At 34.0% G+C, this 22563-nt stretch overlaps 1 protein-coding gene and 1 long non-coding RNA gene across 2 annotated transcripts in view; one reads left to right on the forward strand and one right to left on the reverse strand.

Annotated features, from left to right (window-relative positions):
- The window catches only part of LOC141386270 (uncharacterized), a 354962-nt gene that overhangs the window by 219843 nt on the left and 112556 nt on the right, over positions 1 to 22563 (forward strand). The gene's annotated exons all lie outside the window — the stretch shown is intronic.
- Positions 2286 to 4232, reverse strand: LOC137495972 (uncharacterized). Its single transcript, XR_011015986.2, has 3 exons — positions 4173 to 4232; positions 3527 to 3574; positions 2286 to 2673 (listed from the first exon to the last, which is right to left on the reverse strand). It is a non-coding gene; the product is annotated as an uncharacterized lncRNA (long non-coding RNA).

Raw genomic sequence — 22563 nt, forward strand, 5'->3', positions numbered from 1 at the left:
TGTAGAGTTAAAGCTTAACAGCTAATAAGTTAACTATTTGCTAATGCTAAATAAATTATTTATAGTGTGTAGTTATTATAATGTATTACTGAATTATCTTCATAAAATTAAGACTGAATTAAATGTACCGGTCAGTTACCATTGAGGTGTTTTCACTTGTTTTCTTTTTTTATACAACCAACAATGGGCGACGTAGTGGCGCAGTATAGAGCTGGCGGCTCGAACCAAGAAGGTTGCTGGTTCAAGTTGGCGTTTCTGTGTGGAGTTTGCATGTTCTCCCTGCGTTCGTGTGGGTTTCCTCCAGGTGCTCTGGTTTCCCCCACAGTCCAAAGACATGCGGTACAGGTGAATTGGGTAAGCTAAATTGTCCGTAGCGTATGAGTGAAAATGAGTGTGTATGGTGTTTCCCAGAGATGGGTTGCAGCTGAAAGGGCATCCGCACCGTTAAACATGTGCTGGATAAAGTTGCCGGTTCATTCCGCTGTGACAACCCTGGATTAATAAAGGGACTAAGCTGAAAAGAAAATGAATGAATAAATACAAACAACAACCTTTCTATTATCCTTGATTCTAAATGTCAGCATGAAACATAAATTTGCCTTTTGACTCTAAGTCATTCAAGTCAACAGAGGGAGTCAAAAAGAGACACAGAGCTCAAGAAAGTGAAGAAAAACCAAGAGCAATAGAGAAAGGGCAAGTAAGAATCAGGGTCGATGAAACAGCACAGGCATAATAGAAGTTTCCTGGGGCAATTGCAGAGAGAGAAGGGGAATATATGCACATGTAAATGAGAGAAAAAAAGGAAAGCAGGTCATACTGCCATCCGTCCATCCATCTCATTTAGAGCAGGTACAGCTGCCAGAGAGAGTAGGCAGATCGGTAATTTCTGTTTGCCCAAGCGTTCACTTGAATACCGATTCACAGAGTGAGAATAAAGAAATCTTACCCTCTCACTAGGTCACAGTGAGAGTTTCCTCTTTATTGTAGATAATGAGATAAAAGAGCCAAAAATGGCAGATCAAGCTTGGAAAATGAAGTCTCTCACCTCCTTCTTAATTAAAACATCCTAATTGGCCTGCTGCCTGCCTTTGGTCTCCAAACATTATTTTGCTTTTCCTCCACTGGTTTGGAACCGTTAACAGAACGTCCTCCACGGGCTTGTCAGGGGGCTGCTTTTGTGCTGAATGTATACAGGCCTTTTGTGGTAGCATTACATATTAATCATTACCACTTTTGGCCAAAATGAAAATCTCAATGTGAGTCAACTTTTTTAAAATGATTAATATTATATCTCATCTAAGACACAACCAGCATAAAGGTCATAGTCCTTTCCTTTATTGCATGCAGAATCAATGAATTACATCTAATTATGCATGGTTAATTAATACATTTAAAATTATTTAATAAATAAAAGCAATTCATTCTGAATTCGTTCATAGGATGAAATAGATGCTTAATATATACACTCACCGGCCACTTTATTAGACACAGCTGTCTAACTGCTCATTAACGTATTTCAGAAACTGCTGATCTATTGGATTTTTCATGCACAACTATATCTAGGGTTTACAGAGAAAACAGCTCCAAAAAGAGAAAATATAAAATGAGCGGCAGTTCTGTGGGCACAAATGCCTTGTTGATGCCAAAGATCAGAGGAGAATGGCCAAACTGGTTTGAGCTGTAAGAAGAGCAACAGTAACTCAAATAACCACTTGTTACTCATTAACAGAGGTATGCATAAGAGCATCTCTGAATGCACAACATGTTCAACCTTGAGGCGGATGGGCTACAGCAGCAGAAGACCATACCGGGTGCCAGTCCTCACTGTAAAAAATGTTACTTAGATCTAACTTATAAAAAGTGAGGCAAGTGGTTGCATCGGACGTTTTAGGTTGATTCAACTTCCAGCCTTTTTTAAGTATTTTAAACACTAAAACATTGCTTAAAACAAATGCAATAAAATTAAGTTGAGCCAACTAATATTTCTAAAATTACTCAAATCAGATAAACTTACTTTTTTTGTTAAACTTAACTTACTTATACATTGCTATATGTTGACTGTACTCATTTTAATTAAGTATTATGAACTTAATGATCTAAATAAAATTAACCATGCATATGTCATTTAAAACTAATTTAATTGACTTCTGGCTGTAACCTCAGAAAATAAATCTTCGTTTCTATATTGTAAGCACAATATACACTAGTAAAAACAGATAAACAGACTTTCCTGTCAATAACAATTAAATAAGAATGGGAAGATGGATTAAAGACCATAACATGTATTCAATATCAATCGATGTTCCTTTTAATAGTGACTACAAAATAGGCCATTAATGTGGCTACACATACACAATACATAAATAAAAACATTAATAATACCAGATCCTATTGAGAAATCATCCAAGGCAACTCAGTGAGGAGATTTGCATATTTTGATAAAGATTTAGGATGCATAATGTCCAGTCCCACAAAGAGTCTCTAATATATCTCAAATGTATACAGTTTTGATGGATACTTGAAGTCGAGGACATCGGTAAGTCCAAACAGGAGCCATCATGCATTTGACAGGTTTGGCAAACCTCTGACAGTCCTATGATAATCCAAACTGTGTTGGGCTGATGGCAAATTTTTCCCGTGGGCAGCCGCATGCACCTCTGATTCCTCACAACTCTATTGGTAGAGACAAAAAGAAACAGGAGTTCAGGTGGTTGCTACCAAACAACATTAAATAGCTAAATACTGAATAGGAAATAACTACAAGTGAAGTTACAAAAGTCCAGTGAGAATGATGCATGGATGAAACACCTTAGTTTATCAGTTAAAAATTACCTTAGTTAAAATTACCTAACTTCTATTTAAAAAATAAAAAAAGGTTATAGAGGTTGTGTAATTACATTATTCCAGGTGTTTTTAGTTATCAAATTTTAAAGAAAACTGTGATTTTACTCAGTGTAACAGTGCATGTCATTGTGTTTTCCTGTCAATCAAAGAATTGTTAAAATTTAGGTATTACATTTTTTGTTTATTTTGGCAACTTATAAAGCATAAGAATGTGTATTTAATTTAGATATTAAAACTGTTTGAAAATGGCTATATGAAAATTATAGAATACAAGTTCTATAATTTAAATGTCATCTTCATTTTGCACCAAACTTTGCACGTCATAATACAAATTTTATTAAATAAATAAATAAATACATTGCCATTTTACACATTACATTAAGGTTTACATTAAATTTTTGCTAAAGCTACATTTAATTGACTTTTTCTATAAATTTAATGTGACTGGCAAATGACAGTTCAGTGATTCAGTGTTATCAGTTAGCTTTATTGAAAGACTGACAGATAATAAGAAACTGCATTAGGATATTTTTATACTGTTTTTACTGTTGCACACATAAAAAAATCTTCAGATATCAAATGTAAGTTAATTCTATGGAGCCCACTATTGTTTGCAATTTTACCAATGTTTTACTTGCCTGCAAATAATTACAGCTGTAGTTGTATCTAATGTTTTTCTTACCTGGATGTGAAGTTTGAAGATCCACAGGTAACAAAATCACTTTGGTATCTAAAGACCAAGAACATGCATTTTAGAATGAGGTGCATACAATTTAAATGGTTCTGTAAACATCAGTAGTAAATGTAATTTAAGTTAAAATAAATTGTAAATCTGTAATTTATTCACTATGCAGCATTAAAAAACTTATGGACTAAATCTCTAAAACACAAACTTTAAGTTATACTTTCTCTTACGTTAAACACAAACTACTTAACTGTTGCATACGTTTCTGCATTTAATATCCATCCTTAATGTGCTGCTATAACTTAGGTGAGCTAACTTTAGCTAAGTTAGCGCTAGCAAACTGAACCCCCACACCCCGACCGCCCACCAGTGACCTTGTTAATCGGTTCTGCAACGTTAGTTATACCTACTAAGTGTTTTAAAACTACTTTCACTATTTTTATTCAATAATATCACTTTTAATCGTTAGCATAAACTAGCGTTGGTTAGCGTTAGCCAACTTAGCTTTCCATGTGAGAGCAGTCTAACTGTTAACATACCTGAGGCTACAGTACAATTTACAAAGCTAAAACCTCACCTGCCTAGCGAAGACAGCAGTTTTGCATGACTTTACAATTATCATTCGGCTAAATTTGCAACTTACCGTGTTAATCAGATCCGCTGCTGGGAGCAGTTAATGTCGACCATTGCAGAAGCTGCGTCTGCCTGCTAAATCCCGGGCAATGAAAAAGGAGTCACGCCAAACTATTAAAATCACGTTTTATGAACACCTGCCCACATCGACAGCTGCTCTAATAAATTGTCTGTGTCAACTCACTTTTATAACATTTATTCTACACAATAACCACGTACAAAAATCTACTCAAATAAATTGCATTAGTTTTATTCAAAATATACAGTTATATAAAAACTGATATATTTTAAGTAAAGAGGAAGCAAATTTATTTTTTTTGGTATAAAACAAATAAAATTAACTAGATTGCAATTATTTAAAGTAGATAGAACCAACTTTGTGAGTGTAGCACTTTTTACAGTGCTGTCAGGTAAGAACATGAAACTGAAGCTAAAATTCACACAGGCTCACCAAAATTGGACAATAGAAGATTTGAAAAACGTTGCCTGGTCTGATGAGTCTCAATTTCTGCTGTGGCATTCGGATGGTAGGGTCAGACTGTTCAGGCAGGTGGTGGTGGTGTAATGGTGTTGGGGATATTTCTTGGCATATCTTGGCATACTTTGGGCCCATTAGTACTAATTAAGCATCATGTCAACGCCACAGCCTACCTGAGTATTGTTGCTGACTGTGTCCATAACTTTATGACCACAGTGTACCCATCTTCTGATGCTTACTTTCAGCATAATAATGTGCCATATCATAAGGCACGAATCATCTCGGACTGGTTTCTTGAACATGACAATGAGTTCACTGTACTCAAATGGCTTCCACAGTCACCAGATCTAAATTGAATAGAGCATCTTTTGGATGTGGTGGAACGGGAGATCTGCATCATACAGTAGATATGCAGTTGACAAATCTGTGTGATGCAATCATGTCATAAGGAATATTTCCAGTACCTTATTGAATCTATGTCACGAAGGAATAAGGCAGTTCGGTAACACTTTATAATAACTACACACTATGAATTATTTACTAAGCATTAGCATCTAGTGAATTCATTATTTGTTAAGCATTAACTTTACATTAATAAACGTTAGTAAGCAGTTTATAACTGCAGCTACAAATGCTGTATTCTTGACTTAAAAGCACCTATATAATGTGCTTAATAATTGTATTTTCATACTTAGTTAATGATTTATTTTTCATTTCTAAATTAAGTATCGCATTATTTACAAACAAGTTGTATTTAAAAGTAGTTGAGGGTTTTTTGGATAATTCAGAATGAGTTAGTAAATGATTAATAAACTATTGAAATCAACATTTTTATATCTTATTATTCAGGCATATACTAATAGTTAACTAATATGTTAATAAATGCTTTATTAACTCAACTTCACACAGTTTTGTGACCTAATCTAAAGTGAGGACTATTCATGCTTTATAAATCCCTTATAAATGACAATTAAAGGCTCAGAATCAAATGAACAATAATCTTTGCAATCTTTTCTAAAAAGTAAAATTACTGTAAAGTTTAAACATTGCCAAATAACAGGAGTGTCAAAATACGACATAAAACTGGATAAAACAACAACAATATAATAATTTAACAATATAATAAGATGCAATGTTTAAACTCTACAGTTATTTTATTTTAGATCAGGTTGCAAAGATTTATTTTTCATTTGAAGTACAGTTTCATTTGTACATCTTCAAATGAATAGGAATGAATAATGTAATTTTTCCTGTTTAGAATTTAACTGAGCCTTTATTTGTCATTTATAAGGGATTTATATAGCATACATAGTCCTCACTTTAGATTAGGTCACAAAACTAGATGAAATTGAGTTAATAAAGCATTTACTAACATACATAGTAACCATTAATATATGCCTGAATAAAAATATATATAAACATTGATTTCAATAGTTTATTAATCATTAACTCATTCTGAATTATTCTAAAAACCCTCAACTACTCTTAAATACAAATGGTTTGTAAATAATGCACTTCTTAATTAAGTAATGAAAAATAAATCATTAGCAAAGAAAATACAACTATTAAGCACATTATAAATATGTTTGTAAGTCAAGAATAGAGCATTTGTAGCTGAAGTTAACTGCTTACTAAGGCCTGCTGATGTAGAGTTAATGCTTAACAGATAATGAATTCACCATTTGATAATGCTTAATAAATGATTTATAGTGTGTAGTTATTATAAAGTGTTACTGGCAGTTCTAAAGGCAAAAGGGACTCTATATACTGTCTTCATACTGCACATACATGAATTCATTTTGAAATTAAAATGAAAAAATCTGCTTCTGAACACAACGTCTAAATAAAATCACTATTGTAATGTAAAATGTTTTAGATTTTATTGTTTATTAAAATGGCAATACATTAAAATAAATGGGAAGCATTACAATAGCCTTCACCTCCAAGACAACTTTAAAAAAATTGGTGCACATGAAAAAAAAGCTGTAAGTATTTTAATTTAAATTAGGATATTTTAATCGTATATATATATATATATATATATATATATATATATATATATATATATATATAATATATATAGTTTAAAACAATTAATTAATTAATTAATTAATTAATTAATTAATTTCAAATAAAAAAATTTTCTAGGCAGCACGGTGCGCAGTGGGTAGCACTCACAGCCTCACAGCAAGAAGGTTACTGGTTCGATTCTTGGCTGGGTCAGTTGGCATTTCTGTGTGGAGTTTGCATGTTCTCCCCATGTTCGCATGGGTTTCCTCCGGGTGCTCCGGTTTCCCCAAAAGGTCCAAAGACATGCAGTATAGATAAATTGGGTAGACTAAATTGTCCGTAGTGAATGTGTGTGAATGAGTGTGGATGGGTGTTTCCAAGAGATGGGTTGCATCTGGAATGACATCTGCTGCGTAAAACTTATGCTGGATAAGTTGGCTGTTCATTCCGCTGTGGCGACCCAGGATTAATAAAGGGACTAAGCCGAAAAGAAAATGAATGAATGAATAAAAAAAAATTTTAACCGTATAAAAGACTTCCACTTTTGAAAAATTGCTGATCCTATTTCAAGTGTAAGTAACGTGTATATTATTTAACTGTATATAAAATAAAATAAATAATTACAGATAAATATACCCTATATTTGCATAGAATACTACTATAATCCATTTGCAGTTTTTCAGTCATGATGGAAAATTTCCTTCGACTCTCCTGTTGCTTTAATAAAGAATTATATTTTCAATCCCCCAAAGATACTCCATCATAAACTTAACCTTCTCAAGAACCATTTTTAGATTATAATACAGATATTTATGCCCAGTAAGCGATCTGTCTCTTGGGGAGAGTTCACAGATCCTCACAATGTATGTGATTACAGGTTTTAGTATCCTTCTGGGGCCAATTGGTCCCCACAAAGCGAGCCAAACTTGACGCACAGAAACATTGAGCCTGTTGTGTGGAACTGTTAGCAGATGTTTCTCTGAGCTGTTTTTCTGTGTGATGCTTGTTCAGTGTGGGCTAAAAGGTTGGGCAGTCCTTCCCTGCTGCCCCAGGACCTGTCTAAATTGTAATCCTATTCCTGTGTTTATCAAAGAGAGGAAGAGAGCAGGGAGAGGGAGGCATTGAGCTGACGGCTTGATTGTGATGTTTCTGTCTGATAGCTTGGCTAACCTTATCCATCAATTCCACCTCAGCCTCCCAGCCTCAGTCAACCCCCGCAGACATACACACACGCACACAAACACACACACAAACATATATCTAGCGACCATCAGTCCTACCACTGACCCTCTCTTACCAAAGGAAAATAGTCACACACACTCACTCAAACCATACTTTTAACATCATCCACTGACAGAAACGGCAATTAGTAAAGAATAGCATGTGACACACTCACTGTTTCTAACTTATTCACACATATTATGTATTCTATTCACTAACTTTTAATTATGACTTTAGGCACACAAAAACACTAATTTGTTGTTATTAGTATTTAGCAAGTTGTTGTTAAGTTTAGATCATTTTTGATTACTTTTAAAAAAATTATTAATTACTAATTACATCATTAAAACTGTATTTAAGTTACTTATCTAATTACTGGAAAGCAATGAAAAGCAACTTAATTATTCAATAATAATTGAGTTACTTGACGTATAGCACTGTCACCTCACAGCAAGAAGGTCGCTGGTTCAAGTCCCAGGTGGGTCAGTTGGCATTTCTGTTTGGAGTTTGCATCTTCTCCCCGTGTTGGCATGGGTGCTCCGGTTTCCTCCACAGTCCAAAGACGTGCTTTAGGTAAATTGGGTAAACTAAAAATTGGCTGTAGTACATGAGTTTGTGTGAATGCCAAAGTGTATGGGTGTTTTCCAGTACTTAGTAATGGCTTGAAGGGCATCTGTTGCGTAAAACATATGCCGGAATAGTTGGCGGTTCATTCCACTGTGGTGACCTCAAATAATCAGGGACTAAGCCGAAAGAAAATTAATGCGTGAACGAATGAATTTGACTTCAACCAAACCTTTTAGGTTTAATTAATTAGTTTTCAAATAAATGACAACACATTTCATTTGTTCCATATATTGACTAAAATATCATTATTTTGTAAGTTTTTAATAATGATGATCATATATTGAGGATTTATTCAATTTCATTCTTAACAATAAAATGTATTCCTGAATAATTTGTCATTACAATACATTATATCTGTGCTCTGTTTCTCTTCATGTATATCTATACATTTTTATGAATTAGTTACTCAAAATTTAATCAAATTACATTATACAAACATCAGTTTTTTGCCATTATCCCAATAAATGTAACCTTCTATGGTCAAAAAATATACAAAAATATTTGTTTAACAAAAAACAAACAAAAAATCAGCTTCTCTAAATTGCTTTATACAGAAAGTTTTCTAAGTCTAAGTCTAATTAAATGTATGTTCAGTTTTTAAGACAAGTACATTATAAGTAACTGCAATGAGAATTAAATTTACATATAAAGTAACCCCTTACTTTACTTTTTAGCAGAAACTAAATTAATTACTCTAAATAGTTGTTTAGGGGCAGCACGGTGGCAGTGGCCAGCACAATTACGTCACGAAAGGTCGCTGGTTCGAGCCTCGGCTGGGTCAGTTGGCATTTCTGTAAGCTAAATTGTCCTTAGTGTGTGTAAATGAGTGTGTGTGGATGTTTCCAAGCGATAGGTTGCAGCTGGAAGGGCATACGCTGCGTAAAACATATGCTGGATTATTTTGCGGTACATTCCATTGTGGCGACCCCAGATTAATAAAGGGACTAAGCCTAAAAAATGAATGAATGAATAATTAGTTACTTTTAATTAATTACATTTACTAGTGGTTTAGATATCTGAGGTTGGATTAATTAAGAAATCAAAATATGGTCAAACAGAATAAGGAATTAAACAGTACTAATACTGTTAAATCAGTACTAGTAATGGGTGTTTTCCAGTACTGGGTTGTGGTTGGAAGGTCATCCGCTTGGTGGTTCATTCCGCTGTAGTGACCACTAATAAATAAGGGACATTTATTTACTAATAAATTACACTGAAAATATGTTAAAACAATAATTGTTATGCTTTGTGGACACACCACTGAAACAGTGGTAGTGGTAGTTTTTTTTTCTTTTCTTTTTTTTTTTTAATGACTAGGCAAGGCAAGGCAAGTTCATTTATATATCACATTTTATGCACTGTGGCAATTTAAAGTGATTTACATAAACAAGAATAAAAGAGGCAAGTATAAGGTTTGCAGTTTTTTAATGCTTATTTCTTTTTAGCTTATTGAAAGAAAACAAGTAACAAGGTCTCTTTTTTACTTTGCTTTTATTCCCATTTTAAAGTTCACCAGTCAAATATCAGGTCTTGAAAAATGTACAAATACAGTTGAAGTTAGAATTATTAGCCCCCAGGTTTTTTCAACACATTTCTAGACATAATAGTTTTAAAAACTCTTTTTTTTCAAGACACTATGAAGTTTAAAGTGACATTTAACGGTTTAAGTGGGTTAATTAGGTTAACTAGATAGGTTAGGGTAATTAAGGAAGTTATTGTATAACGATGGTTTGTTCTGTAGACTATCAAAAATATATAGCTTAAAGGGGCTAATCATTTTGACCTTAAAATGATGTTTAAAAATTAAAAACTACTTTTATTCTAGCCGAAATAAAACAAATAAGACTTTTTCCAGAAGAAAAAAATATTATCAGACATACTGTGAAAATGTCCTTGCTCTGTTAATATTCATTTAGGAAATATTTAAAAAAGAAAAAAATATTCAAATGTTTAAAAGAAAAAAATATGCATAAATAAATTTTATTCAACTTGACACTACTAAAAATGAAATGACTTGCTGACAAATGGGTAAAACTATATACAAACAGGGCTTGACATTAACTTTTCTGATCACCAGCTACTGTGGCTAGTAGTTTTTCAACATTACTAGCCACTCAGCATTTCACTAGCCACAATTTTGTTGTTGGGAAAATACATTTATATGCATAAATTTGATTTTGACAAGCTAAAATTACTTGATTTAGATTTTGGGTTATGTCCACATGCCACCTTATTCATTTAACTTTTTGTGTGTGACGTGTATGAGCTTGCTCAATGAGCATAAGCAAATGGGTCATGGTTTCATGTTGAAGTATTACAATTAGTTTTTATTTCATATGACTTTTTAGAGCTCAAAATTAATGATTTACCAAATGTATCTCTCCAAACATAAATAAATTATTATTTCTTAGCCCCAAAATTGAAATGTGTCAAAACAAGCAAAATACAGCTGTACACTATACTTTTTATTTATCAATCTTTAATAAATAAATAAATAAATTGACCTTTAAGAAATAATTCTTATCATGTATCTAAAATATGCACAGTAGTCACCAGTAAACTATACATAAATGGGGAGTTATACCCAGTAAAGCAATTGTATTTTTATTGTAAAAAGTGATAATTAAACCATATTAACAAAAATAACTGTTAGCAAGAGAACACAAGTGAAAAACATACTGTGTGTGATAATGAAAGGATAATCACATGCACACTGTTAACGTTAGGCCAATTAATAATCTGTTTAAAGAATGGTCAAAGCGAAAGCAACCAGTGCTGCTAACAAAAACACAAAGCTGGAGCTCTTGAAAGCAGCAAGACTGTGGGTACATGAGCATAACTTTTTGTCTAGTCGATTTGAAGGAGAACCAATCCCACCAGTTGCATTTGGGTCATCCTTATAGAGTGGAGGAACTATGACATCAATTTGTATGCAAAAACCCGGTAGCGAGTTAGCATTTCAGCTATTCCCAAAGTCAATGGGTTTTTTCAATGGGGTTTCAGTAAAATAGCTTAAATAAGGTCTGTGGCTAACACAAACTTTAGAAACTTTCACGTTTTATTCTACTACATAAAACACATCAGTTACATCACACTCTTGAATTTTTCAATCAATTACGCTTCTTTAAAAAGACGGTTGCTATCAAGTTGCTAAATGGGACTTCAGGCGGCATCAGAGACATTATACGTCATCGAGCTGATCTGGTCTGGAGCTCAGCTCGCTTGTGTTGGGCATTTAGATTTATATGTGATTTCAGTATTTTCGTATTTGATAGTTTGTAGTGTTTTTCTAATCTGGAATTCATTTTGTGTGTAGATAATGCCTTCACATGTAAAGACCGTCGAGACAGATTAGTTTGTTGATCATTTATTTTAATTAAACAATATTATGAAGATACTGCTCACCAGTGCAGCCTGTCTCTGTCCTGCTCTCAGTAAAGCAAGCGTGTGAATAAATGTGTAAAAATACAAACATATTAACTGTAATTTTAAAGTGATCAATTGATTTTTCGTCTGTATTTTTTTTCTTCATCTGAACGCATTTAAGTCTGTCAAAACTGCAATATTTACACTCCTCTATGAAATGTATAGCATATGTGAATGTATAGGCTGCTTTTCGCTTTACTTCGTGACATAAAAATAATATTGAATGTTGTTTTCTATCCATGGTGGAACTTGCAAGCATTTGATAGACTTGTCCCTCAGGCCTTATTTCTGTCGTCTGTTAAGATAAGCAGGCAGAATGCATGTGAGCTATAAACTTATTTAAATATGTCTTATAATAATACTATGTAGGCAAGTTTATACATACAGTTTTAAAACTTTTACAACAACCAAGCAAAACAAATGTATTTCCCACGTAAAAACGATACAAAATCGCAGGTCTATGCGATTTTTGCATGTTTATTTGTTTATAACATATAGCGTGTATTATAATATAATAAACAGAGAGATTAACTCTTTGTCATGGAGCTTATTTCTAAAAATAAGCTAGAAAAGTTGTCTGTAGTAGGATGGTGCTGACGTCACAGGTGCGCACCCTGAAGGCAGTGTAGTCCGTTTATAGCCTAATTTTAGCTTTTCGGTTTTTGCGTTTGCATTTAAGATTCAAAAGTGCTCAAAATTGTTTTTTTTCATGTGAGGATTATCCGGCTGGACAAAACGTGTAAGTGTAATGAACAGTGTTTGAACACAGAGCTTATTATTCGCAATCTTCGAAAAGCCTATGGGAAAATCCTATAGGGAATTTTTCGATGAACCAGTTTTATGCTAGCAGCCAATTCGCCTACAAGTTGACATAATAGTTCCTTCACTAAAAAAATCTAAAATCTACCTGCATTTGGCGGTTGTTAATGTCAAGCCCTGTATACAAAGTATATAAAAGTATAACAATTTTAAATGACAAATAACAAGTAATTAATAAACATGCTTGAAATATTTTTTTGGTATGTAAGCTCTTGTTATGCAATGACATTTTAGAGTCTTCTGTGTATAAAGTGCCTTATCTTATTTGCATTTATCATTCATTCATTTTGCATCGGCTTAGTCCCTTTATATATCAGGAGTTGCTACAGTGGAATGAACCGCCAACCTATCCAGCATATGTTTTTACATATCCCAGTACTGAGCAGCAACTCAGTACTGGGAAACATCCATACACACTCATTCACACACTTAAACTACGGCCAATTTAGTTTACCCAATTCACCTATAGCGCATCTTTGGACTGTGGGGGAATCCGGAGCACCCAGGGAAAACCCATTCGAACACGTGGAGATCATGCAAACTCCACACAGAAATGCCAACTGACCCAGTGGACTCGAACCAGCAACCTTCTTGCTGTGAGGGGACAATGCTAACCACTGACCGATCGTGTTGTTTCATTTGTATTTATACTTATAATTATTATTATTATTATTAAGACTTCTGAACTCTCTGAATACTCTTTCATTGCACACATAAAAAACCTTTATAGCATCACATCTGCTTCGTTCTTTTTTCTTAAAATAATTTGATGAATCAACTTCATGACAACTGCTTTAACACTGACAAGCACAGCTTAAGCTAAATTGATGGAAGTTAACTAAACTGACTCTTGGCCATTAATATCTCCTAATTATAATGTAGTGAAAAATTAGACTCCAGCACACACATTAAAGACATAATGAACGGGACTCCTAAACGATGTACTGTGCCCATGCGATAACATAGACATCGTACATTCAAAGGAGTATTATTTGCAGATTGTTTTTATATAGCAAATCGCAGCGCAAGAGGCATTAATCAGAAAGTAAACTGAGGCCATAAAGATAATCAAAAAAAAAAGTGACATCCCCTAAAAGAATCATCCTCTGAGACCTGTACGCACACACACACATATACTTCAATGCCGTCAGTCAGATATACGTGCACACAGGCGATAAATACCTCCTGACATTGTGGCCCGGGGCAGCGTTTACAGATGAAGATGACTCTGACAAAGCCACTGACTGGGAGCCAAACAAGCCCTATTCCTGGAAAAGCTCAACCCGTTTCAGTGTCTCAAACACCTCAGGGTCCTCGTGTCACTTCACTACTGTCACAGACACCCTGATCCCGTCTAAAACACAACGCTTTACCTGAGCATTCACACTCCTGAGATGATACTTGCAGAACCACAAACTTTAATGCCTTGATCTCTTTTACCCTGTCTAATCTGACATTTGTGACATGTAGTTTTTTTGTTTGTTTGGGGGGGGGTTGCCACCACATTGAAAAAGAAGGTAAAAAAGAGCAAGAATCAGAGCATAGAAGCTTCATGAACATTTATCTTTAAGGTCTATACATGTTTTTTTTTTTTTGTGTAATAGTAATTTAAAGGTGACATATACATTTTGTTCAGAAAAAATTCTCACTCTTGACTCGTCACATATTGGGCTCAGTCAGGACCCTTTCCAGTCACTTTTTGACCTTTGATGGTTTTGGTCATTCGCATTATGTGTCGCATTAAACAGTTTATATGTACTTGTAACCAGGGCTTGACATTAACTTTTTTGATCACCAGCCACTGCTGTGTTTTTCAATGTTACTAGCCACTCACCATTTTTACTAGCCACAATTTTGTTTTTGGGAAAATATATTTTGAATGCATAAATTTGACTTTAGAATGTTACAATTACTTAAAAAAACAAACCACGTGCAATAATGAAAGATCACACACAGTTATTAGGCCCAATAATAATCTGTTTAAAGAATGAAAGTGAAAGTGATAGCGGCAACCTCTGCTGTTTATAAAAAAATTGGAGCTCTGAAAAGCAGCAGGATTGTGGATGCATGAGCACCGTTTTTTCCAATCTATTTTAAAGAAAAACCAGTTGCGTTTTCAGGCATGGTTCCGTAGCGCAAGGAAACAAGACACATGAGCTTTTAAGCAATCTTTGCGCTTCACATCAGCTATGCGCGTGACACTAAAGCCCTCGTCGGTGAGTGAGGATAGCCTGCCTCATCGTGCATGTGATCATCCTCGCATTCAGTATTTACCTGCTTTTATTTCTCGTACAAACAAATCAGTCATGCTGCTTCTCGATTCTAAGATCACATTTGCACACCTATTAACAAACGGTCTTAAACTAAAATTTAATTCTTTAATGACCAGCAAGCACTGGCAATTTTGAATTATTTTCAGTCAGCCAAAGTGGCTAATGGGGGTGTTTGTCTTACCCATCACAGCTGAAATCTACCCGCATTTGGCAGGTAGGCGGGTGTTAATGTCAAGCCCTACTTGTAAAATTCCACTGCTACCCTAAACCTACAAACTTCTGACCAATATAAATAAGCAGCTGGCCAATAAAATTGAACTTAAATGGTTTTTTTTTTTTTTTTTTTTTGTGATAAAACAACCACATAAAAGCAAGTCATGCTGCATTTCATATACTCTGAAACTACAATATTCATTATCTAGATGGGAAAAACAAAGTAATATATGAGGTTTTTATGAATGGAAGGCTGCATTTAAATACAGGGCGGTGTTTAATAATAAAAATGTATTCATTTAATAATATTATTGCTTTTCACACTAATGATATTTACAGGGACATAATGTAGACAAATAAGGCATTTTTAATGTGGTTCCTTACACAGCACCTAATAAACACCACAGCATAATTGTATCAATGATTTATAACTGAATATGTTTGTCGCCTCACAGCAAGAAGGTTGCTGGTTCAAGCCCTGGCTGGGTCAGATGGCATTTCTGTGTGGAGTTTGCATGTTTTTCCTGTGTTTATGTGGGTTTCCTCCATGTACTCTTTCCCGCACAGTCCAAAGACTACAGGTGAATTGAATCCATGCACTGACACAAGGCTCACTGCAAGTATATGTCCCATCAGTCAATGCTGAAGTTAAGAACGGTTTCATGTGAAAATGAAAGTGCCGTTTTCCACATCTCAGAGTGCAAAAACATGTGGGACTAAAAGCCCATGTCGCAATTCCTGTTTAAACTAAATTCTAAAAAGCTTTTGCAATTTTAACAGAGTAAAAACTGTTTAACTCCTAATACTGCTGTCTGCATTTTAAGCTCTTGACTGAATAGATATGCAGTGCATTTAATAAATATAATATTGTATAGAGTAGCTTGCTGTTAAAAATATGAATTTAAAAGATAGATTTGTGCTGCTGAGCACTGTATAGCTCAATAATGGTCATCAAATAATATTTTATATAGTGAAAAATATATACAGCAGTGTTAAACTTGCGTTTATTACTCAGGTTTTTTATTAAATATACCAAGCCGTACCAAAACCATGACACTTAAACCAAAAACCGAACTGTACTGTATTGTTGCACCCTAAAGAGATAATTATTATTATTATTATTTTTATCAACATAAAGCTATGTGGTCGCAGGGTATTTTCTCTCTCTTTTGCTTTTGAAAACACTATTAGTTGGGTATTTGAAACATACAACAAAACACACACCATAAGCAACATATTTCAGGTTTGCAAAAATGTACTCTCCTCTGTCTAGTGGGTTTGTCATCTTAAATGTGCAATAAAAGTCACCCGAAGCAAAGCTTTTTATATTTTGAAACATTTTAGGCATTTATTTACAATGATCCTGTACTGTTTAATTAGGTACTGTATTTTTAATTTATATTTCAATATTTGTATTATTTTTAACTCAGAAGCATTATTATTGATAATGATATTGAAAAATATATAACTTTTTTTTCACAGCACATTAAAGCGAGTGAGTCCAAGCATGGAGAAGCACAGAGGAGCTTTCTGAATGTTTAACACTCAAGCTTGTTTATCCTTTTTGTTGTTGTTAGTGGTTTAATTAAGCAAGCCATTTCTTTTTTGCATGGACTGGGTATGACTAATATGAGCCCAGGAAGATATGAAGCACTTCAAATGTGATGTGTTGCTTTTGTGTTTTAACACAATGGCAGGCCAAGCCCAAGGGCCTCCAAGATGCTGAGAGAATGAATGAAAGAAAGAGGTGACAGAGAGGGTGCATACGTGGCTATGGGCAAATGGAAGATGAGAATACATATTTTATATACATTATATCTAACATTTAACAATGTTTACATAAATCCCTGCATATCAGGGTCAGAGACTAACTATTCCATCAAGGGTCAATATTTGTCCCCTTATTTAGGCTAGGGCTCCAGTACTGTCAAAATAAAATAGCTGTTACTAATCTACACTGTAAATATGTTACTGTCATTTTCACCGTAAATCACATAAGTATCACTTTACAGGATTTAACTGTGACTTTTTTTTTATTCAGGATTTTATTATGAAATTAAGGCAGGCATCATGATTTAAGCAAATTACTGTAAAAGGTGTTTTTCTATTGCACGTTAATTATAGGATTTGCAACACTCTTTATTTTATTCAACATAGAAATGAATACACATGAGCTTTTATGCTAGTGCAGTCACTTTTTTAATATTTAGAAATATTTACAGAATTTTTGTTATTATGAACTACCTCACAGAAATTTACCGTGAATTTAAACACAGTACCTTACAGTGAAAGTAATGCAATTATTAGCCAGTAATTTACTGTAAATTTAAGGGTGAATATTTTACAGTGTAAACACATCTGATTGGCTACTGTGGCTCACCTGTGATTGGTTACTCAGAGCTGCAAAAAATAATTTAATGGAGCATTTTTTTTTTGCATTTAAATGTAAAGCCATGAACTTGTCTTATTTATTTATTTATTTATTTATTTATTTATTTATTTATTTATTTATTTATTTATTTATTTATTTATTTGTTTGTTTGTTTGTTTTTAACAATTGCCATAATGTTTTTAGATAATTGTGAAAGGGAAATTATTTACTTCTTTATTATGAAATTGTGGGGTATATTTGTTCATTTAGGTGGTATTTTTACAATACCCTGTTGTATATCTTATGTGGTCAGTTTACTGTGTACGCTGTGAGACCAAGCACTGTATACCGAATCAATGCCAAATAACATCCATTTGCTCGTTCATTTATTTATTATTAATTATTTTATTATTTATATTTATGTAATTGTTTATTACTATTATTATTATTCATAACATATACAGTCCCCCACTCCACATGATTTCCAAGTAATATTGCAAATGTCTTAGAGTGTTTTAGTATTACTATGAAATAATAATATATACTGTTTTAATTTCTACTCATTGTAACTGTCCTCTTTGTATTTATTTTAATTTTAGTTTTTTATTATTATTTTTGTAGTAGTAGAACAATAGCTAAAATAAAATAACTGAAAAAAAAATACAAAATGAGTTACCTAATCATACTATTATCAACCTTGATGGAAAGAAAGAAAGAAAGAAAGAAAGAAAGAAAGAAAGAAAGAAAGAAAGAAAGAAAGAAAGAAAGAAAGAAAGAAAGCTGCCCTCTAAAAATATTATCCAAGGGAGGGAGGGAGGGAGGGACGGATGGTGGAGAAAGATGAGAGCAAGAAGAGAAGAAGGGAAGAGAGAAAGAGGAATTGGCCCTTTGAGGACTTTAAAGAGAAAGCCACCATGAGGAGAAGGAAAAGAAAATGTTTACTCAGGGAATTAGTTCAGGATCATTGTGTGTGCGCGAGGGCATTAGTTCCCTGGCTTGATTTCAGGGCCCAAGTGGCTCAAGCAGAGCTCCCTCTAGGCCAGGCCTAATTACCACAGGACTAGGGCCATTAAAATGCTTAACTAACCTCGTTTCTCCAAAACGCACAGATTAGCAGCAGCCTCCAGCAAAGTGGCGGGGATAACCCTGCTGCCTAATACCCTCTTTGATTTATTTTTGAAAAAGAGAGGGGCGAGGGAGCGAAGTGGTAAGCGTAGAAAACTGGCACTGCGTAGGCACTCAAACTTTTGAGCGCAATGAAAAGATTCAAACTTCTGTGTCCACACACTGAGGGGGATTTGGGTTTGAATCCCGAGCTGTTAGCATAAAAACCTGAATAAAAAAAAAACTTTGAGTGTTCAATGATTCATTGTATTTTAGATTATATCAATTCATTAAATGGAATTAATTTAAATGGTTTAAAATCAATTATTTAAAAGAAAAAAATCTGTCATCATGTACTCATGGAAGTCACTGACTAGCTTTTTCAACTATGGATGCCTTCAGATTTTGTTCTTTTGAGGTCAATAGATATTTTATTTCAATACTTATATTTCAATAGATATTTTAATATATATATTTATACAACAGTTCTGTCTTATTCTCAAATCTGATTGGTTAATAGCCGTGCAATATTCTGCAATATAAGAACTCCTACAGCCTCTTTACCCTTTGTGTAATACTCCACAAACATACAACTAGCAAAAAACAGACACTACAGATCTAAATTTTAAAAGATGCACAATCAACTGTTTAATTGTCAGCTTATGATTTGAATCCAATGTGGAAGAAAGTAGTAGGTTTTTGAAACTCTCTGTGTTTGATTTTTTTTTTATATACACAATTATGCCGTCAAACTCGGCCTACGGCCTCGTGCCATCGCACGCCTCCCACCAGTGCCGATATACAGCCATATCGCACTGCTACTCAAGCGATATTGCTTATATATATATATATATATATATATATATATATATACACACACACACACACACACATACATACATACATACATACATATATATATATATATATATATATATATATACATATATATATATATTACGTCATGACACATGACAAAACTGAACAGACACAAAGGGCCTATCATACAGCTGGCGTAATTTGTTGCTATTTCCAGACCAGCGCAACCCTAATTTCCACATTTTGCATCACACTATTAAATAGTAAATCCATTTGCGCCACTTTGTGGACGCATTGTTGACGCGTTGCTTTTTTGAGGAACTGAAATAGATTGCGCCATTGACCAACTAAAGGCTAGTTTAAAGTCCAGCGCAGAGTGAGTTAGTTATGCACCTATACAAGTCCAAACGCTTACACGCATTGCTTAATACATGCACAGCAACACACAAATATCACAGCAAAATCAGAGTAAAATTTACTCAGTTCAGAGAATGTTTGGTCCCTCTCTAAATTGAGTACAATTTAAACAACAGTAGATTTAAAGTTATTGAGACAATGATGGGGTTAGTTAAATGATGATTGAGCACTGATGAACACCTGCTGTTAATAAGCAGAAACAGAAGAGAAGCAGCAGCAGCTTCGCTCATCGATTAAGCTGCGGTCAAACACAAAAAGAGTTTGTGTGTGCGAAATTCTGTTGTATGGCGCTGCGTAAAGGGGCGGGACTAAACAAGATGATTAGACATTTAAAAAAAACGCGCGATTGCTCCATGTTTTAAATTTCTGTCCAGAGATGTCATAGTTTGATCATCGATTGATCTCCCGCGGTCAAGGGATGCAATTTCGCAGGTTAGAGTTCACCAAGCTTGAACTTTGCACCGAAGCAACCTGTGAAACTTGACGCATGACCCCGCGTTTCCGGTCTGACACATTCGCGTGCGTATAAATGGAAGTCTATGGGAGGAAAAGCCCAGTGTGACTGTAGCTTTACCTGTTTGACTTTATTTCTGTCAGATGTTCACAAAAGTTCATATGAGATTTATTGAGAATTAACAGTTTTAGTTATTTACATTTTACAAAAAAAACAACATGTTTTTTCCCCCGATGTTACCAACATGGAGAAAAGTGGTTGATTTACTTGGGCTCTTTGACTCAATTTCTATGATGATTGTTCTTTGCTTGCTATGACAAGTACTGTATAAAGCGAGAAAATATGACCAGGTTGACTAGTCCTGTATTAATTCTTACTCTTGATAAGAGTACATATAAGAGATTATGTTTGACTTTGCAAATTATGTTTAAATGATGATTTATCATTTAAAAAACAAAATTCAGTGTTTATCAAGAGAATGGACCTCAGCTGCGGTTTTATAATTTTTTTTTAAAACACATTGATGATCTGAATCACTTTAAAGACACAGACATCAATAATCAGCATATCTATCTCAACCGTGGATTTAATGTTTAATGGTGGATCAGATGTCTAATGTGTTTTATGCTCTGATAAAAGTATTGTTGAGTTCCATGTTCTTGATACAGTGCTTCTTTTGAACATTATTTTAACCATATAGGTCAGAATCATTTGTACTGATTTGACCAGTGACTAAATCACCATAGAATCTATAACCCAGAGTACAATTGCTCTCTTTATACATTATTTGCCACAATACCCTATTTGGCAAACAAAGAGAAACTAACATTAAAGCAACTGTTCTCCTCAATGGTGACATCGTAAAACTAAAAAAGTGGTGTTGTTTTTTGTTGTTGTTGTAAAAACTGTGGTAGAAATAAGGCCAAACTTATTGTTAATAAGTAAAGCTGCTTTTTGTGGAGTTGCTTAATGATCCTCTGCTGAAACTTTTGACAGATTTGATGTGTTTTATTTCAGTTTACAGTATGTCATCTACGGTTGTGACTGAAGTCAGTTGTAGTTTAGTGTTTCTCTTCTCTGCTTATTAACAGCAGGTGTTCATCATCAGTGCTCAATCATCACTTAATTAACCCCATCAATGTATAATTGGCTGTACCCGAAACCGCAAACTTCCATACTACATAGTACGCTAAAATCAGTATGCAAGCCGAGTAGTATGTCCGAATTCATAGAATTCAAAAATCAGTATGTGAAAAGTACCCGGATGACTTACTATTTCCGGCGAGATTCTGGAGTGCGCATCTCATGCATGCTGCGCTATCCCATAATACCCCGCGAGAGAATTCATGAATGGAAGTGAAGTGACGCAACTGACGCAGGTAGGTCACGTGACCATGACAAAATGGCAAATGTAGTAAGTTCGAATTCCATTCATACTTTTCACATTCATACTGTATAGAACGTACTTTTCTAACAGCCGAGTAGTACGTTTAAATTCAAATGCAGTACCCACTGAGAAGTAGGCAGTTTTAGACGCAGCCATTAACTTTAACTCTACTGTTGAGTAAATTTTATTCAATTTAGAGAGGGACCAAATATTCTTTGAACTGAGTAAATTTTACTGGACTTTGCTCTGTGTCTTTACATATATAAAAAAAGAAATAAAGGATTAAAATGTTACAGAATTATTATTTTCTCCATAAATATAAAAAACATTACTTCATTGCCGTCATGTCGGGGGGCTTTTTTCAGTTTATTTGTGACAATTTGCATTTGTATAATTTTATTAATTTTTAGCAGTATTTTTATTACATTCATATTTTTATTTGTTTTAATAAAAACAAGTTTAGATATGTTCATCTGTCGGGCTTTGGAGATGTATGCAACACCATATGGGGCATAAGAATAGGACATATGTTTGGATAGTGTGTTTTTTGACCACACTTTATTATTATTGTTCATTTATTTGTTTGCTGGAAATTATAACTGAATTTAGAAATAGTTTTGAAACAAATATTTGCCCTTAACAAACAAAATTAAATATGGAGGCTGATGGATGCCTTCAGTGAAATGAGTTTCCACCGTTTTCTTAAGTAAAGAGGTAAAGAGTAAGAGTAAAGAGGTAAAGAGTAAAGAGGCCGAATGGAGGAGGCTCATTTTTTATCCTCA

This window comes from Danio rerio, chromosome 6, assembly GCF_049306965.1.
Source record: "Danio rerio strain Tuebingen ecotype United States chromosome 6, GRCz12tu, whole genome shotgun sequence".
NCBI classification, from domain to species: Eukaryota; Metazoa; Chordata; class Actinopteri; order Cypriniformes; family Danionidae; genus Danio; species Danio rerio.